At 39.7% G+C, this 18,977-nt stretch overlaps 1 non-coding gene across 1 annotated transcript; it reads right to left on the bottom strand.

Moving 5' to 3' along the window:
• Positions 1 to 2,510: 2,510 nt before the first annotated feature.
• Positions 2,511 to 2,618, bottom strand: LOC130983884 (small nucleolar RNA R71). Its single transcript, XR_009087854.1, has one exon. It is a non-coding gene; the product is annotated as a small nucleolar RNA R71 (small nucleolar RNA).
• Between the last annotated feature and the right edge of the window lie 16,359 nt (positions 2,619 to 18,977).

The following is an 18,977-nucleotide window of genomic DNA, read 5'->3' as shown; positions in this document are numbered from 1 at the left end:
TGGATTCTATTCCGGCCTGATCGAGAACCGACAGATGGATAGCCGTGCCGTGACAGGGTGCGTTGAACATTTCCACTGAGAGGATGGGAGGTAGCCACTGACAACGGTGAAACCCTTGCATAAGCTTGCCATGGAAAGGAGTAAGAAGGATTGGAAGAAGACAGTAGGAAAGCAGAGAGACGGAATGGAAGGCATCTTCATACGCTTATCTGAAGTTCCTACCAATGAATTACATAAGTACCTCTATCTTTATCTTTATGCTTTATTCGTATATCACTATACCCATTTGAGTCTGCCTGACTAAGATTTACAAGGTGACCATAGCTTGCTTCATACCAACAATCTCCGTGGGATCGACCCTTACTCGCGTAAGGTTTATTACTTGGACGACCCAGTGCACTTGCTGGTTAGTTGTTCAAAGTTGTGTTTATGCCATGGTATTGAGCACCAAGTTTTTGGGGCCATTACTAGGGATTATTTGAGTTGTGAAAAGTAGTGATCATAATTTCGCACACCAAGTTTTTGGCGCCGTTGCCGGGGATTGTTTTGTGTATGGACAACTGACGGTTCATCTTGTTGCTTAGATTAGGTATTTTTCTTCAGAGTTCTTAATAATGAATTCTAGTGTTTCATGATGATCTGTTGAAGTCTGGCTGGCTGAGAAGCCATGTCTAATCTTATTGGACCGAGGTTTCAACTGATCATCACAAGAGCTTGTTGATCTCTATCAATCTTGCTATTGGAGCAATGATCTGCTAAGGCTTGGCTGGCCATTGGCCATGTCTAGTGTTTTGGACCGAAGCTTTCTTTGAAAGCTTGGCTGGCTGTGAAGCCATGTCTAATTCCTGGACCGGAGTCTTAGACTAGCATTGCAATGATTCCTGGAATCCAAACTAAGAATTCTGAAACCTTCATTTTCTATTTCCATATAATTTTCGAAAAAAATCCAAAAAAAAAATTTCAAAATCATAAAAAAACAAAAAAAAAAAAGATTTTATGTTTCTTGTTTGAGTCTAGTGTCTAATTTTAAGTTTGGTGTCTTGCAATGCATTGTTTATTTGATCTTGGTTCTATTTTCAAGTCAATAGTACAGGGAACTGAAGATTCAGAACATGCAGCAGAGGAATTACACAGAAAAAGCTGGGCGTTCAAAACGCCCAGTGAAGAAGGACAGACTGGCGTTTAAACGCCAGCCAGGGTGCCTGGTTGGGCGTTTAACGCTCAAAAAGGTAGTGCATTGGGCGTTAAACGCCAGAATGTGCACCATTCTGGGCGTTTAACGCCAGGATGGCACAAGGGGGAGGATTTTGTTTTCAAATCAATTTTTTTCAAGTTTTCAAAGTTTTTCAAAATCAAATCTTTTTCAAATCATATCTTTTCAATCAAATGTTTTCAAAACCAATTTCTTTCCTTTTTCATAGATACTTGCTATCAATTAATGATTTGATTCAACATTTCAAGTATGTTGCCTTTTCTGTTGAGAAAGGTTTAATGTTTGAATCATATCTTTTCTTGTTAGGCAAGTCATTAATTTTTAAAATCAAATCTTTTTAAAAATTGTTTTCAAATCATATCTTTTCAATCACATATTTTTTTTTTAAAACCAATCATATCTTCTTAACCTCATCTTTTTCAAAATAGTTTTCAATCAAATCTTTTTGACTTCTAATTTCAAAATCTTTTTCAAAGATCACTTGATTTCTTTCCCACTCTTATTTTCGAAAATTAATTAGTGTTTTTCAAAATGTTTTCAAATTCTTTAACTTAATTTTCGAAAAAGCTCCTCCTCTCTTCTCACATCCTTCTATTTATGGAGTACCACTCCTCCTCAATGCACAATTCGAACTCTATCTGACTAAGTTCGAATTCTTCTCCTTCTTTCTTCCATTTTTCTTTTCCTCTGACACCTCAAGGAATCTCTATACTGTGACATAGAGGATTCCATATTTTCTTGTTCTCTTCTCTTTCATATGAGCAGGAACAAAGACAAAGGCATTCTTGTTGAAGCTGACCCTGAACCTGAAAGGACCTTGAAGCGAAAGCTAAGAGAAGCTAAGGCACAACTCTCTACAGAGGACCTAACAGAAATCTTCAAAGAAGAAGACATGGCAGCCGAAAACAACAACAATGCAAACAATGCAAGGAAGGTGATGGGTGACTTTACTGCACCTACTCCCGACTTCTATGGGAGAAGCATCTCTATCCCTGCCATTGGAGCAAACAACTTTGAGCTTAAGCCTCAATTAGTTTCTCTAATGCAACAGAATTGCAAGTTTCATGGACTTCCATTGGAAGATCCTCATCAGTTTTTAGCTGAATTCTTGCAAATCTGTGACACTGTCAAGACTAATGGGGTTGACCCTGAGGTCTACAGACTTATGCTATTCCCTTTTGCTATAAGAGACAGAGCTAGGACATGGTTGGACTCACAACCTAAAGAAAGCCTGGACTCATGGGAAAAGCTAGTCAATGCCTTCTTGGCAAAGTTCTTTCCACCTCAAAAATTGAGTAAGCTTAGAGTGGAAGTCCAAACCTTCAGACAGAAGGATGGAGAATCCCTCTATGAAGCTTGGGAAAGATACAAACAATTGATCAGAAAATGTCCGTCTGACATGCTTTCTGAATGGAGCATCATAGGTATTTTCTATGATGGTCTCTCTGAACTATCCAAGATGTCTTTGGATAGCTCTGCAGGAGGATCTCTTCATTTGAAGAAGACGCCTACAGAAGCTCAAGAGCTGATTGAAATGGTTGCAAATAACCAATTCATGTACACTTCTGAAAGGAATCCTGTGAACAATGGGACTAATCAGAAGAAAGGAGTTTTTGAGATTGATGCTCTGAATGCCATTCTGGCTCAGAACAAGATATTGACTCAACAAGTCAATTTGATTTCTCAAAGTCTGTCTGGAATGCAAAATGCACCAAGCAGTACTAAGGATGCTTCATCTGAAGAAGAAGCCTATGATCCTGAGAACCCTTCAATGGAAGAGGTGAATTACCTAGGAGAACCCTATGGAAACATCTATAATTCTTCATGGAGAAATCACCCAAATTTCTCATGGAAGGATCAACAGAGACCTCAACAAGGTTTCAACAACAATAATGGTGGAAGAAACAGGTTTAGCAATGGCAAGCCTTTTCCATCATCTTCTCAGCAACAGACAGAGAATTCTAAGCAGAACCCCTCTGACTTAGCAACCATGGTCTCTGATCTAATCAAAACCACTCAAAGTTTCATGACTGAAACAAGGTCCTCCATTAGGAACTTGGAGGCACAAGTGGGACAGCTGAGCAAGAAAGTTACTGAACTCCCTCCTAGTACTCTCCCAAGCAACACAGAAGAAAATCCAAAAGGAGAGTGCAAGGCCATCAACATGGCCGAATTTGGAGAGGAAGGAGAGGAAGTGAACGCCACTGAGGAAGACCTCAGTGGGCGTGCACTGACCTCCATTGAGTTCCCCAATGAGGAACCATGGGAATCTGAGGCTCAAAATGAGACCATAGAGATTCCATTGGACTTACTTCTGCCTTTCATGAGCTCTGATGAGTATTCTTCCTCTGAAGAGGATGAGTATGTCACTGAAGAGCAAGTTGCCAAATACCTTGGAGCAATCATGAAGCTAAATGACAAGTTATTTGGAAATGAGACTTGGGAGGATGAACCCCCTTTGCTCACCAAAGAACTGGATGACTTGTCTAGGCAGAAATTACCTCAAAAAAGACAAGACCCTGGGAAGTTTTCAATACCTTGTACCATAGGCACCATGACCTTCAAGAAGGCTCTGTGTGACTTAGGGTCAAGTGTAAACCTCATGCCTCTCTCTGTAATGGAGAAGCTAGGGATCTTTGAGGTGCAAGCTGCAAGAATCTCATTAGAGATGGCAGACAACTCAAGAAAACAAGCTCATGGACTTGTAGAGGATGTTTTGGTGAAGATTGAAAACCATTACATCCCTGCTGATTTCATAGTCCTAGAGACTGGGAAGTGCATGGATGAAACCATCATCCTTGGCAGACCCTTCCTAGCCACAGTAAAGGCTGTGATTGATGTTGATAGAGGCGAACTGATCATTCAAGTGAATGAAGAATCCTTTGTGTTTAAGGCTCAAGGATATCCCTCTGTCACCATGGAGAGGAAGCATGAAGAGCTTCTCTCAAATCAGAGTCAAACAGAGCTCCCACAGTCAAACTCTAAGTTTGGTGTTGGGAGGCCACAACCAAACTCTAAGTTTGGTGTTGAACCCCCACATTCAAACTCTAAGTTTGGTGTTGGAAGGTTCCAACATTGCTCTGAGAAAATGTGAGGCTCCATGAGAGCCCTCTGTCAAGCTACTGACATTAAAGAAGCGCTTGTTGGGAGGCAACCCAATGTTATATTTTATCTATTTTCTTTTGTTATTTTATGTTTTTTGTAGGTTGATGATCATGAGAAGTCACAAAATCAATTGAAAAAGCAAAAACAGAATGAAAAACAGGAAGAAAAACAGCACACCCTGGAGGAAAAACTTACTGGCGTTTAAACGCCAGTAAGGCTAGCAGGTGGGCGTTTAACGCCCAGTCTGGCACCATTCTGGGCGTTTAACGCCAGAAAGGGGCACCAGACTGGCGTTAAACACCAGAAAAGGGCAAGAACCTGGCGTTAAACGCCAGAAAGGGGCACCAGCCCGGCGTTTAACGCCAGAATTGGCTCAAAACGTGATTTTGCTTGCCATTTGGTGCAGGGATGACTTTTCCTTGACACCACAGGATCTGTGGACCCCACAGGATCCCCACCAACCCCACCACTCTCTCTCTTCTTCACTCATTCACCAATCACCTCAACACATCTTCCCCAAAAACCCTTCACCTATCAAATCCCATCTTCTCTTCACCACTCACATCCATCCTTCATAAAACCCCACCTACCTCACCATTCAAATTCAAACCACTTTCCCACCCAAACCCACCCTCACTTGACCGAACCTTACCCTTCCCCCTCCCCTATATATACCCTTCTTCACCCCTTCATTTTCCCACAACCTAAACACCACTTCTCCCCCTCTTTGGCCGAACACAAAAGCCATTCCCTTCTTCCTCATTTCTTCTTCTTCTACTATCTTCTTTCTTCTTTTGCTCGAGAACGAGCAAACCTTTTAAGTTTGGTGTGGTAAAAGCGTTGCTTTTTCGTTTTTCCATAACCATTTATGGCATCCAAGGCCGGAGAAACCTCTAGAAAGAGGAAAGGGAAGGCAAAAGCTTCCACCTCCAAGTCATGGGAGATGGAAAGATTCATCTCAAGGGTGCATCAAGACCACTTCTATGAAGTTGTGGCCTTGAAGAAGGTGATCCCCGAGGTCCCTTTTTCACTCAAAAAGGGTGAATATCCGGAGATCCGACATGAGATCCGAAGAAGAGGTTGGGAAGTTCTTACCAACCCCATTCAACAAGTCGGAATCTTAATGGTTCAAGAGTTCTATGCCAATGCATGGATCACCAAGAACCATGATCAAAGCGTGAACCCGGATCCAAAGAATTATCTTACTATGGTTCGGGGGAAATACTTGGATTTTAGTCCGGAAAGTGTAAGGTTGGCATTCAATTTGCCCATGATGCAAGGAGATGAACATCCTTACACTAGAAGGGTCAACTTTGATCAAAGGTTGGACCAAGTCCTCACAGTCATATGTGAAGAGGGCGCCCAATGGAAGAGAGATTCAAGAGGGAAACCGGTTCAATTGAGAAGGCATGACCTCAAACCCGTGGCTAGAGGATGGTTGGAGTTTATCCAACGCTCAATCATTCCCACTAGCAACCGGTCCGAAGTTACTCTAGACCGGGCCATCATGATTCATAGCATCATGATTGGAGAAGAAGTGGAAGTTCATGAGGTCATAGCCCAAGAACTCTATAAGGTGGCGGACAAGTCCTCTACCTTAGCAAGGTTAGCCTTTCCTAATCTCATTTGTCACCTCTGTTATTCAGTTGGAGTTGACATAGAGGGAGACATCCCCATTGATGAGGATAAGCCCATCACTAAGAAAAGGATGGAGCAAACAAGAGACCCCTCTCATCATGAGATCCCTGAGATGCCTCAAGGGATGCACTTTCCTCCACAAGACTATTGGGAGCAACTGAACACCTCCCTAGGAGAATTAAGTTCCAACATGGGACAACTAAGGGTGGAGCACCAAGAACACTCCATCATTCTCCATGAAATTAGAGAAGATCAAAGAATCATGAGAGAGGAGCAACAAAGACAAGGAAGAGATATTGAGGAGCTCAAGCACTCCATAGGATCTTCAAGAGGAAGAAAGAGCCGCCATCACTAAGGTGGACCCGTTCTTTAATTTCCTTGTTGTTACTTTCCTGTTTTTCGAAAATTAATGCTTATGTTTGTCCATGTTTGTGTCTTATGATCATTAGTGTCTTAGAGTCTATGCCTTAAAGTTATGAATGTCCTATGAATCCATCACCTTTCTTAAATGAAAAATGTTCTTAATTGAAAAAAGAAAGAATTGCATGAATTTTGAATTTTATAACAGTTTGATTATTTTGATGTGGTGGCAATATTTTTGTTTTCTGAATGTATGCTTAAACAGTGCATATGTCTTTTGAATTTGTGGTTCATGAATGTTGGCTCTTGAAAGAATGATGAAAAAGGAGACATGTTACTGAGGATCTGAAAAATCATAAAAATGATTCTTGAAGCAAGAAAAAGCAGTGAATACAAAAAAAAGAGAAGAGGCGAAAAAAAAAATCGAAAAAGAAAGAGAAAAAGAAAGAAAAAGAAAGAAGTAAAGTTGTGATCCAAGGCAAAAAGAGTGTGCTTAAGAACCCTGGACACCTCTAATTGGGGACTCTAGCAAAGCTGAGTCACAATCTGAAAAGGTTCACCCAATTATGTGTCTGTGGCATGTATGTATCCGGTGGTAATACTGGAAGACAGAGTGCTTTGGGCCACGGCCAAGACTTAATAAGTAGCTGTGTTCAAGAATCATCATACTTAACTAGGAGAATCAATAACACAATCTGGATTCTGAGTTCCTAAAGAAGCCAATCATTCTGAATTTCAAAGGATAAAGTGAGATGCCAAAACTGTTCAGAGGCAAAAAGCTAAAAGCCCCGCTCATCTAATTAATACTGATCTTCATAGATGTTTTTGGAGTTCATTGCATATTCTCTTCTTTTTATCTTATTTGATTTTCAGTTGCTTGAGGACAAGCAACAATTTAATTTTGGTGTTGTGATGAGCGGATAATTTGTACGCTTTTTGGCATTGTTTTTAGTATGTTTTTAGTATGATCTAGTTAGTTTTTAGTATATTTTTATTAGTTTTTAGTTAAAATTCACTTTTCTGGACTTTACTATGAGTTTGTGTGTTTTTCTGTGATTTCAGGTATTTTCTGGCTGAAATTGAGGGACCTGAGCAAAAATCTGATCCAGAGACTGAAAAGGACTGCAGATGCTGTTGGATTCTGACCTCCCTGCACTCGAAGTGGATTTTCTGGAGCTACAGAAGCCCAATTGGCGCGCTCTCAACGGCGTTGGAAAGTAGACATCCTGGGCTTTCCAGCAATATATGATAGTTTATACTTTGCCCAAGATTTGATGGCCCAAACCGGCGTTCAAAGTCACCTTCAGAAATTCCAGCGTTAGACGCCGGAACTGGCACCAAAATGGGAGTTAAACGCCCAAACTGGCATAAAAGCTGGCGTTTAACTCCAAAAAGAGTCTCTACACGAAAATGCTTCATTGCTCAGCCCAAGCACACACCAAGTGGGCCCGGAAGTGGATTTTTATGTCATTTACTCATCTTTGTAAACCTTAGGCTACTAGTTTTCTATAAGTAGGACCTTTTACTATTGTATTTACATCTTTTCAATCTTAGATCTTTTGATCATGCTTTTATGATTGAACTCTCTTTGGGAGGCTGGCCATTCGGCCATGCCTAGACCTTGTTCTTATGTATTTTCAACGGTGGAGTTTCTACACACCATAGATTAAGGTGTGGAGCTCTGCTGTACCTCGAGTATTAATGCAATTACTATTGTTCTTCTATTCAATTCCGCTTGTTCTTTGTCCAAGATATCACTTGTTCTTCAACTTGATGAATGTGATGATCCGTGACACTCATCATCATTCTCACCTATGAACGTGTGACTGACAACCACCTCCGTTCTACCTTAGATTGGGTGAATATCTCTTGGATTCCTGATACACGATGCATGGTTGATCGCCTGACAACCGAGTGCTCGCCTGACAAACGAGCCAGCCATTCCGTGAGATCAGAGTCTTCGTGGTATAGGCAAGAACTGATGGCGGCATTCAAGAGAATCCGGAAGGTCTAACCTTGTCTGTGGTATTCTGAGTAGGATTCAATGATTGAATGACTGTGACGTGCTTCAAACTCCTGAAGGTGGGGCGTTAGTGACAGACGCAAAAGAATCACTGGATTCTATTCCGGCCTGATCGAGAACCGACAGATGGATAGCCGTGCCGTGACAGGGTGCGTTGAACATTTCCACTGAGAGGATGGGAGGTAGCCACTGACAACGGTGAAACCCTTGCATAAGCTTGCCATGGAAAGGAGTAAGAAGGATTGGAAGAAGACAGTAGGAAAGCAGAGAGACGGAAGGGAAGGCATCTTCATACGCTTATCTGAAGTTCCTACCAATGAATTACATAAGTACCTCTATCTTTATCTTTATGCTTTATTCGTATATCACTATACCCATTTGAGTCTGCCTGACTAAGATTTACAAGGTGACCATAGCTTGCTTCATACCAACAATCTCCGTGGGATCGACCCTTACTCACGTAAGGTTTATTACTTGGATGACCCAGTGCACTTGCTGGTTAGTTGTTCAAAGTTGTGTTTATGCCATAGTATTGAGCACCAAGTTTTTGGGGCCATTACTAGGGATTATTTGAGTTGTGAAAAGTAGTGATCACAATTTCGCACACCAATAACCTATACAATTAAGTACTAATCTAACTCCCCATTCCTCACTTTTTCGCATACTCATGCATTCTCTTTTGATTATCACACATATGCATTGATTTTATTTGAACTTTACTTTGGGGCATTTTGTCCCCTTTTTTTTGCTTTCCTTTTTTTTCTTTTTTTTTCTTTCTTTTCTATTTTCATATATATCATTTTTTTCTTTTGTTTTTCTCATTTTTTTTCTAGAATATCAATGCATAAGATCTTACATTTAATTAACACATGAGTATGTACCCGATTCCCAAATATAAGAGTACAAAACAAAACACATCCTTTTACCTCAACTAATGTCCCTCCCAAGTTTTCCATACTTGAATGATGCTCACACACACTAGCCTAAGCTAATCAAAGATCCAAATAAAGGACATTTATTGTTTTTTGCTTTAAGGCTTGTAATGTGCTAAAATTGAGAATAAGTGGGTTAAGCGTAGGCCCAAAATTGGTTACAATGGAGAGTAAAAGGTAGGCTATTTGGGTAAGTGAGCTAATGAAATAATGGCCTCAATCATATAAATGCATGAATACACAAAATAATGGACATAAAGAATCAAGCAAATCAAAGATTACATTCATAGAAAGAGAATAATGCACACAAGATGGACGATAAGTGGTTATAAGAAGTAACCACATAATTAGGCTCAAAACTCACATGCTTGTGTTCTTAGCTCAAAACCTGTGTTCCAAAATAAATTCATTCAAGCAAGTTCAACAAAATTTTTTCAAATTGGTAGGTTGCCCTAAAATAGTTTCTTGGAAAAGAAATTATCACCATAACCAAGTGGTCCTAATAAGAAAGAGTGGTAAAAATATGTACAAATTCTAACTAACATGCAACCTATCATGCAATGCAATAACTAATCTAACAAAGAAAACTAAGAATTGGTGTTGGACAAGGAAATTGTTACCCATGGAGATCAGTCAGACGACCTCCCCACACTTGAAGATTGCACCGTCCTCGGTGCATGCATAGAAGAGCAATGTGGACGGGTTGCTACAATTGATGAGTTCCTCAAACGGTTGTGCGGATGACTTGTTTGTTGCCCCATTTGAAAGCATTCCTTTCTCCCTTCTTGGTGGCCAACCTAAAAGGGGAGGAAAGAAGAACGACAATTAGGCCTACAACAAAGATATCAAAACAAGTAGAACGTAGGCCGGGGCTAATGCCAAATAAGAGTAAGGTTCCCACTACATGTTAGCTACGCATGTAAGTGAAAAATTAATATAAGCTAATGGCATATCAATGATACTTGATGCAAGAGTAAGGTCAAAGCATGAAGAGCATGATGAGCATCAAGTTCGAACAAGAGAGAGTAGGCCATGAAAGACAATATAAGGTCGTATCAATGCACAAAGAACACAAGTGCATAAAAGATTGAGCATTGATTTGAAGAGAAACATCACCCAACAATATGAAACAAGTCAAGAGGCACCAAAGTAATGCAAGGAATCCTCAACAATTGAGTAGGAAGATGCAACACTATTAGTAAAATGACTTAAAAAAAAACAAAAACATGCTACAGAAACTAAATGAAAATGGGAAGAGTAGAAGTATGCGAATGTGATAAGCAAAAGAAAATAGAAGGGAAGAAAAAAAACTCTTTTTTTTTTTACTGACGCGTACGCGTCATGCGTGCTTACGCGTCGATGTGCATATTGGCCTAAGGACATGTACGCGCCAGGTGCTCCCTATACTGGTCATAACTCTTTATTCAATCAACCATCATACAATTCACAAAAATGCAATTTGATATTATTCATCTACTACTAAACACAACATACATGTGACTAGGCTAACAATTAAGTTGTACAAACAAATTCTTATGAAACATCTACCTACAATGGCAACTCAAATCACTTATTAAGCACAGTTAAAAGAGAGTGGAAAGAGTTTACCATGGTGGGGTGTCTCCCACCTAGCACTTTTATTTTAAGTCCTTAAGTTGGACATGTTGAGAGACTCATTATTATGGTGGCTTGTGCTTGTATTCATCTTGGAAATCCCACCAATACTTGGTTCTCCATTGTGCCCCAAGATTTCTTATGGATTGAGCCGAGTGTTGATGGAGTTCTTCACAAGCTTGGGGCTCCCAAAGTTGATCCTCTTCTTGTGATCCGGGATCCCACACTTTATTTTCACACCCGTCTTGAAGTTGATCATCATTATTAGTCCATCCGGGTGGTGAACAAGATGAATTCTCTATGAATTGCCCAACAATCCTCCTAGACTCATGTACTCTAGTCATACGCCAACCTTTGCTATCAATCTTTGGACATGTGACCATAGTGAACCTGGAATGACGCTTCCAACCACTAACCATCTCCTTTTTGCTCTTAAAGCCACTAATTTTCCTAAGTTGACCATCCGTCTCAAGCAAACCATATTCAAGGGGAATACCAAAGCTTAAGTATAAGGAATTTACCCACTTGAGTGAGAGAATGGATGGTGGTGGCTTGGGGAGAGGTATCTTCAACGTGCTTGCAAGCTCTACTCCCTTGTTTGCTTCCTTGATTGCCTCCACCTTTCCACAAACTTCTTCACTTTCAATCCTTTGTTCATCATTTTCATCCCACTCTTCTCCATCACTCAAGTTATAAATGGGAGGTTGAGAGAAATCTACCTCCACATCACTTTTAAATTCATTGGGAGAAGGTTCTTCAAATTCAAAGGATTCTTCATCAAGAAGATTGGATGCATGATCTTCATCACCAAGGGAACTCAATTCTTGCTTCATTCTCTCCAAGTCTTCATTCGAAAATTGTTTTGGAGGTTGTGCACATTCCTCCTCAACATCAAATTTACTCTTCTTGGAGGGATTTTCTTTGATTTTAACTTCCCATGGAGGTTCCGCATCTCCTAAGTCTTCAACCACTTCTTCCTTTCCTTCAATAATCATAGGCTTCTCCAATTGTTCTAATACAAAGTGGCATTCCTCATTTTCCACCGGAGTTTCCAATCTCTCCTTCATGCTATGCTCTTTAATTGATTCCCCACATGTGACCATGGGAGTGCTTTGAGTGCTCAAGCATTGGAAGGCTAAAATGCTTACTACCTTGGACAATGTAGCCATAAATTCTAGTGTCTCCCTTTGCATTTCTCCTTGCCCTTGAAGTATAAGGCTAAGGATTTCATCCATTGAGGATTGGAGTGGATAAGAGGGTTCATTGTCTTGGAGAAAGGGTTCATTATAGGAAGGTGGTTCTTCTTGGTAAGGTGGTGGTGTGTATTGAGGTGGTTCTTGGGAGTAGTAATCTTGGAATTGTGGTTCCATGTATGGCTCATATGGTTCAAAAGGAGATTGGTATGGTGGGTAAGGATCATGGTCATATGGAGGTGTTTTTTGAAAATAGGCTTGTGAGTGTGGTTGAGGCTCATGTTGAGGATATGACTCATAGGCATATGGTGGTGGTTCTTGAAAGTCACAAGGAGATTCACCATAGCCATTGGATTGATATGCATCATAGAATGGCTCTTCTTCATAGTGCATTGGTGGAGGTTGTTGCCATGAAGATTGATCATATGCATATGGCTCCTCCCACCATTGAGTGTCCCATCCTTGATACACATCCTCATTGAAGCTCTCATCACCTACAACATAATTAGAACCAAACTCATAGCCAAAGTGAGAATTCATAATGGAAAAACAAAATAAAACTAACAAAAATTAAGAAAGAAACAAAAGATAAACCTATTCACACTATTCACATATGTACAATAACCAATAACATAACACCATTGCACATCCCCAGCAACGGCGCCATTTTGATGATTAGATTTTTGACGGTTTAGAATTTCACTAATAAAATCTCGTTGTAAAGTATAGTTTCTAAACCAAACAATAATCCTTTCATACAAAAAGTTGTTTGTCACTAGTACAAACCCCTAAAATTTATAAACCGAAGTATTTAAACCTCGGGTCGTTCTCCTTAGGATTTACAATAAAGTGTCTTGTTATTGATTATGAGTTATTTTTGGGGTTTTGATAAAAAAACATGAAAGATGAATGCTAGAAAGTAAACTAATGGCTAAAAAGGTCTTGGCAAGGGTTGGTGGTCAAGGCTCTCTATCCTAATCACTAACCACAATATGAGAATTGGCAAGGATTAATCTCATTAAATCATCCTCTAACTAGTAGTAAAGGAAAGTCAAATGAGCTATATCAATCCTAGTCCATAAGTCCTAACTCTCCACTAATTCAATTAGTGAGAACTAGAGTAAATGGCTCCCAATCATCAATTACTTGGACATTAGTAACTCAAGAGTTCCTAAGTTACCTTTCCAAGCCAAGAGTATAAAACACTACTCTAAAATCCAACCAAGCATTTCATCAAACACTTGGAAGGCATAAAGGAAAAGCATAGTAAATTGACAACAAGAATTAATTCTAACTACAATTGAATACAAAGAATTAACAACAACAATCAAGGAAATCACAATTATCATGAATTACCTCGAATTGCATTATTGAAAGAAAACAAATGAACAACAATCTATCCAAAACAAAATGAAGAATTACAATTATTAAAGCATCTAACTAGAAAAAGGAAGAGGAGAAGATTAAGATTTGATAAAGGAGAAGTGAATTAAAGCATGAATTAAACCTAGATCTAAGAAGAGAGATTAACCTAAACCTAATCCTAATTCTAGAGAGAAGTGAGAGCTTCTCTCTCTAAAACTAACTCTAAACTAATCCTAATTATGCTATATGATAGATTGATGCCTTCCCCTCAATCCTTGATCCTTTTATTCCTTTCTATCAGTAATTGGCGCCAAAATGGGTTCAGAAACCCTTCCAAATCGCCAGGCACGTGTTGCTTTAATGAAGTCATGTGCGGGCTTCGACGCGTGCGCGCACGGTACGCGTGCGCGTCCCTGGCCGATTCTGCAATGTGCGCACGGGCGCCTTGTGCGCGTGTGCGTGCTTGGCCGAGATCAATTCTTTGTCTTTTGTGCTTCTCTCCACTTGCAAGCTTCCTTCCTTGTTCCTTTGATCCATGTCTAGCCTATTTCAACCTGAGATTACTAGCAAACACATCAAGGCATCTTATGGAATCAAAGAGGAATTAGAATTCATCAAAACAAGGCTTAAAAGGCATGTTTTTACACTTAAGCACAAATACGGGAGAGATTACAAAACCATGCTGATTCATAGGTTAAATGCGAGAAAAGATCATCAAAATACTCTAAATTCAATACAAGATAAACCCTAAAAATGGGGTTTATCACCATTCCTGAGATCCGGAAAAGTCTAAACCTTGTCTGTGGTATTCCGAGTAGGATCTGGGAAGGGAAGACTGTGACAAGCTTCAAACTCATGAGTGTTGGGTGTAGTGACAGACGCAAAAGGATAGTAAATCCTATTCCAACATGATCGAGAACCAATAGTTGATTAGCCATGCGGGAAACCGTAGATGACCTTTTTCACTGAGAGGATGGGAGGTAGTCATTGACGCCGGTGAAACCCTACATATAGCTTGCCATGGAAAGGAGTATGAAGGATTGGATGAAGGCAGTAAGAAAGTAGAGATTCAAAAGGAGCAAAGTATCTCCATACACTTATCTGAAATTCTCACTAATGAATTACATAAGTATCTCTATCTTTATTTTTTATTTATTTATCTTTTTTACTTGTTAAAACTCCATAACCCATTTTAATCCGCTTGACTGAGATTTACAAGGTGACCATAGCTTGCTTCAAGCTGACAATCTCCGTGGGATCGACCCTTACTCACGTAAGGTATTACTTGAACGACCCAGTGCACTTGCTGGTTAGTTGTGCAGAATTGTGACGAAGTGTGATTCTCGTTTGAGCGTACCAAGTCTATTGGCGCCATGGTTGATGATCACAATTTCACGCACCAAGTTTTTAGCGCCGTTGCCGGGGATTGTTCAAGTTTGGACAACTGACGGTTCATCTTGTTGCTCAGATTAGGTTGATGATCATGTGAAGTCACAAAGACACTCATAAAAATAAAATAGAAGTCAAAAACAGCACACCCTTACGGGCGTTTAAACGCCGGTAAGGGCAGCATAATGGGCGTTTAAACGCCCAATCTGGCACCTCTCTGGGCGTTTAAACGCCAGAACAGGGCACCAGGCTGGCATTTACACGCCAAAGCAGGACATCAAACTGGCGTTTAGACGCCAGAACAGGAAGGAAAGCTGGCGTTTAGACGCCAGAACAGGAAGGAAAGCTGGTGTTTAAACGCCAAAACAGGGCAGCAAATTGGCGTTTAAACGCTAGAATTGCACTCTAAGGCGTTGTGAACACCCAATTGGAGCAGGGATGAAGAATTCCTTGACCCTTCAGGATCTGTGGACCCCACAGGATCTCCACCAACCTCAACTCACTCTCTCTCCTCTTCTCACCTTTCTACAACACTCTTCCCAAAAAAAAAAAACCACCCAAACCATTCGGCCACTCTCCCTATGACTACCCCCCTTCACACCTTCATCTTCAAACATCAGAAACACCTTCTTCCCCTCTTGGCCGAACCCTATACACCCTCCATCTCCTCCACTTTCATCTTCTTCTACATCTTTCCTTCTTCTTTTGCTCGAGGACGAGCAAATATTTTAATTTTGGTGTGGTAAAAGCATTGCTTTTTGTTTTTCCATAACCATTTATGGCACCTAAGGCCGGAGAAACCTCTAGAAAAAGGAAAGGGAAGGAAACTGCCTTCACCTCTGAGTCACGAGAGATGGAGAGATTCATCTCAAGGGTCCATAGTTCAGTAGTAGAGCATTAGACTGCACATCAAGAGAGCCCACTCTTGGACCTCAACAAGAGCATGAGGAATTCCCTCATCAAGAAATCCCTGAGATACCTTAAGGGATACATTTTCCTCCACACAACTATTGGGAGCACCAAAATCACTAGGGATGGAGCAACAAAGGCAAGGAAGAGACATAGAGGAGTTCAAGAGCACCATTGGTTCTTCAAGAGGAAGACGCCACCCTCACTAAGGTGGACTCATTCCTTAATCTCCTTTATTTATTTTTCTGTTTTTGATTTTTAGGCTGTATGTTCTATCTATGTTTGTGTCTTTACTACATGATCATTAGTGTCTAGTGATGAGCGGATAATTTATACGCTTTTTGGCATTGTTTTTAGTATGTTTTTAGTATGTTTTAGTTAGTTTTTATTATATTTTTATTAGTTTTTAGTTAAAATTCACTTTTCTGGACTTTACTATGAGTTTGTGTGTTTTTCTGTGATTTCAGGTATTTTCTGGCTAAAATTGAGGGACCTGAGCAAAAATCTGATTCAGAGGCTGAAAAGGACTGCAGATGCTGTTGGATTCTGACCTCCCTGCACTTGAAGTGGATTTTCTGGAGCTACAGAAGCCCAATTGGCGCGCTCTCAACTGCGTTGGAAAGTAGACATCATGGGCTTTCCAGAAATGTATAATAGTTCATACTTTGCCCGAGATTTGATGGCCCAAACCGGCATTCCAAATCAGCTCAAAACTGCCCGGTGTTAAAGCCGGAACTGGCACAAGAATGGGAGTTAAACGCCCAAACTGGCACAAAAGCTGGCGTTTAACTCCAAGAAAAGTCTCTACACATGAAAGCTTCAATGCTCAGCCCAAACACACACCAAGTGGGCCCGGAAGTGGATTTTTATGTCATTTACTCATTTCTGTAAACCCTAGGCTACTAGTTCTCTACAAATAGGACCTTTTGCTATTGTATTTTTATCTTGGTAGCTATCTTGGAGAGTTTTATGCTATCTTAGATCACGTTTTGGGGGCTGGCTTCACGGCCATGCCTGAACCTTGTTCTTATGTATTTTCAACGGTGGAGTTTCTACACACCATAGATTAAGGTGTGGAGCTCTGCTGTACCTTGAGTATTAATGCAATTACTATTGTTCTTCTATTCAATTCAGCTTGTTCTTGTTCTAAGATATTCATTTGCACCCAAGAACATGATGAATGTGATGATTATGTGACGCTCATCATCATTCTCACTTATGAACGCGTGCCTGACAACCACTTCCGTTCTACAAGCAAACAAGGCTTGAATGTTTATCTCTTGGATCCCTTAATCAGAATCTTCGTGGTATAAGCTAGAATTGATGGCGGCATTCAAGAAAATCCGGAAGGTCTAAACCTTGTCTGTGGTATTCTGAGTAGGATTCAAGGATTGAATGACTGTGACGAGCTTCAAATTCCTGAAGGCTGGGCGTTAGTGACAGACGCAAAAAAATCAATTGATTCTATTCCAACCTGATAGAGAACCGACAGATGATTAGCCGTGCTGTGACAGAGCGCGTTGAACATTTTCACTGAGAGGACGGGACTGTAGCCACTGACAACGGTGATGCGCAACATACAGCTTGCCATGGAAAGGAGTAAGAAGGATTGGATGAAGACAGTAGGAAAGCAGAGAGACGGAAGGGACAAAGCATCTCCATACACTTATCTGAAATTCTCACCAATGAATTACATAAGTATCTCTATCCTTATTTGATGCTTTATTCATAAATCATCCATAACCATTTGAATCTGCCTGACTGAGATTTACAAGATGACCATAGCTTGCTTCATATCAACAATTTCCGTGGGATCGACCCTTACTCGCGTATGGTTTATTACTTGGACGACCCAGTGCACTTGCTGGTTAGTTGTGCGAAGTTGTGATAAAGAGTTGAGATTGCAATTGAGCATACCATGTTCATGGCGCCATTGATGATCACAATTTTGTGTACCAAGTTTTTGGCGCCGTTGCCGGGGATTGTTTGAGTTTGGACAACTGACGGTTCATCTTGTTGCTTAGCTTAGGTATTTTTCTTCAGAGTTCTTAAGAATGAATTCTAGTGTTTCAAGGTGATGTTCTTATCATCTCCAAAGCTGATTGACTCTCATCAATTTAGCTCTTGAATGCAATGTCCTGCTGAAGCTTGGCTAGCCATGTCTAATTCCTTTAGATTAAAGCTTTAGACTAACATTGCATGATTCCTGGAATTCTCATTAAGAATTTTGATATCCTTATTTTCTTTTTCACTCAATTTTTGAAAAATCCAAAAAAATTACAAAATCATAAAAACAAAAAATATTTTATGTTTCTTGTTGATTCTAGTGTCTCATTTTAAGTTTAGTGTCAATTGCATGTTTCTATTCTTCTTGCATTTTTTTGAATTCAAACATGTGTCTTCATTAATCTTCAAGTTGTACTTGATGATTCCCTTGTTCTGAACTTTAAATTCTCTTGACTTGAGTGTTTTGTTGTTTCTCATATGCATTCTCAATTTGTTAGTGTCAGTAGTATACAAACTTCTAGGTTTGGTGTCTTGCATGCATTGTTTATTTGATTTTAGTTACATTTTGATTATTCCTCATCATTAAAAAATCAAAAAATTTTTAATTTTTGTCTTTTCAAGTCAATAATACAGAGAATTGAAGATTCAGAACATACAGCAGAGGAATTACACAGAAAAAGCTGGGCGTTCAAAACGCCCAGTGAAGAAGGAAAACTGGCGTTTAAACCCCAGCCTGGCTGGGTGTTTAACGCCCAAAAGGGTAGCATTTTGGGTGTTAAACGCCCAGAATGGTATACATTCTGGGCGTTTAACGCCAGGATGGCACAAGAGGGAAGATTTTGTTTTTAATTCAATTTTTTTTTCAAGTTTTCAAAATTTTTCAAAATCAAATCTTTTCTAAATCATATTTTTTCAATCATATATTTTCAAAATCAATTTCTTTCCATTTTCAAAAATACTTGCTAACAATTAATGATTTGATTCAACATTTCAAGTATGTTGCCTTTTCTGTTGAGAAAGGTTTAATGTTTGAATCATATCTTTCCTTGTTAGCCAAGTCATTAATTTTCAAAATCAAATCTTTTTAAATTGTTTTTCAAATCATATCTTCTCAATCACATCTTTTTAAAACCATAACTTTTCAATCATATCTTCTTAATCACATCTTTTTCGAAATAGTTTTCAATCATATCTTTTTGATTTCTAATTTCAAAATCTTTTTCAAAAAT

Source organism: Arachis stenosperma, chromosome 5, assembly GCF_014773155.1.
Source record: "Arachis stenosperma cultivar V10309 chromosome 5, arast.V10309.gnm1.PFL2, whole genome shotgun sequence".
Taxonomy (NCBI): Eukaryota; Viridiplantae; Streptophyta; class Magnoliopsida; order Fabales; family Fabaceae; genus Arachis; species Arachis stenosperma.
This window is presented reverse-complemented; position numbering and strand designations above follow the sequence as displayed.